This window comes from Schistocerca gregaria, unplaced genomic scaffold, assembly GCF_023897955.1.
Source record: "Schistocerca gregaria isolate iqSchGreg1 unplaced genomic scaffold, iqSchGreg1.2 ptg000198l, whole genome shotgun sequence".
NCBI classification, from domain to species: domain Eukaryota; kingdom Metazoa; phylum Arthropoda; class Insecta; order Orthoptera; family Acrididae; genus Schistocerca; species Schistocerca gregaria.
Genome location: NW_026061736.1, coordinates 11,647,861 through 11,649,842, shown reverse-complemented (window position 1 = coordinate 11,649,842; position 1,982 = coordinate 11,647,861).

Here is a 1,982-nt window from a genome sequence, read left to right as displayed (position 1 = left end):
TAGTGTCTCCGCATATCGCAGCACGCGACATAGCTTTGCAGACGATAAGTACAACGGTTTCAGAGAGAAGAGCGGCCAATGTGACGATCTGGCTTTAAGTCGATTCGATAACAAATGACGCAAACGGACGGATTTCTCAGGTTTTTACTAGATATGAACACTTTTCACATTCTCCCGTGCAACTCGGCTGCTAGTCCTCCTTTCATGCAGAATCTTAAGGTCATAGCCCATGTCCAAGGCACCAAAGCCAGCTAAAAAGTCAATAACGATATCTAAAACTTGAATTGTACTATTTCTTACTGGCTATTACATCATCTTAGAAGCTTCATCTGTGTTCTACTATGGTGCGTTTAGTGTCTCCGAATACCGCAGTACGCGACATAGCTTTGCAGACGATAAGTACAACCGTTTCAGAGAGCAGAGCGGCCAATGTGACGATTTGGCTTTAAGTCGATTCGATAACAAATGACGAAAACGGACGGATTTCTCAGGTTTTTACTACATATAAACACTTTTCACATTCTCCCGTGGAACTCGGCTGCTAGTCCTCCTTTCATGCAGAATCGTAAGGTCCTAGCTCATCTCCACATCACCAAAGCCAGCTAAAATGTCAATAATCGATACCAAAAACTTCAATTGGACTACTTCTTACTGGCTATTACATCAACTTAGATGCTTCATCTGTGTTCTACTATGGTGCTTCTAGTGTCTCCGCATACCGCAGCACGCGACATAGCTTTGCAGACGATAAGTACAACCGTTTCAGAGAGAAGAGCGGTCAATGTGACGATCTGGCTATAAGTCGATTCGATAACAAATGACGAAGAGGCACGGATTTCTCAGGTTTTTACTACATGCGAACACTTTTCACATTCTCCCGTGCAACTCGGCTGCTAGTCCTCATTTCATGCAGAATCTCAAGGTCCTAGCTCATGTCCAAGACACCAAGGCAGCTAAAAGGTCAATAATCAATACTTAAAACTTGAATTGTACTACTTCTTACTGGCTATTACATCAACTTAGAAGCTTCATTTGTGTTCTACTATGGTGCCTTTAGTGTCTCCGCATACCGCAGCACGCGACATAGCTTTGCAGACGATAAGTACAACCGTTTCAGAGAGAAGAGCGGTCAATGTGACGATCTGGCTTTAAGACGATTCGATAACAAATGACGAAAACGGACTTATTTCTCAGGTTTTTATTACATATGAACACTTTTCACATTCTCCCGTGCAACTCGGTTGCTAGTCCTCCTTTCATGCAGAATCTTAAGGTCCTAGCTCATGTCCAAGTCACCAAAGCCAGCTAAAAGGTCAATAATCGATACCTAAATTTGAATTGGACTACTTCTTACTGGCTATTACATCAACTTAGATGCTTCATCTGTGTTCTACTATGGTGATTTTAGTGTCTCCGCATACCGCAGCACGCGAAATAGCTTTGCAGACGATAAGTACAACCGTTTCAGAGAGAAGAGCGGCCAATGTGACGATCTGGCTAAAAGTCGATTCGATAACAAATGACGAAAACGGACGGATTTCTCAGGTTTTTACTACATATGAACACTTTTCACATTCTCCCGGGCAACTCGGCGGCTAGTCCTTCTTTCATGCAGAATCTTAAGGTCCTAGATCATGTCCAAGGCACCAAAGCCAACTAAAAAGTCAATAATCAATATCTGAAACTTGAATTGTACTACTTCTTACTGGCTATTCCATTAACTTAGAAGCTTCATCTGTGTTCTACTATGGTTCTTTTAGTGTCTCCGCATATCGCAGCACGCGACATAGCTTTGCCGACGATAAGTACAACCGTTTCAGAGAGAAGAGCTGCAAATGTGACGATCTGGCTTTAAGTCGATTCGATAACAAATGACGCAAACGGACGGATTTCTGAGGTTTTTACTACATATGAACACTTTTCACATTCTCCCGTGCAACTCGGCTGCTAGTCCTCCTTTCATGCAGAATCTCAAGGTACTA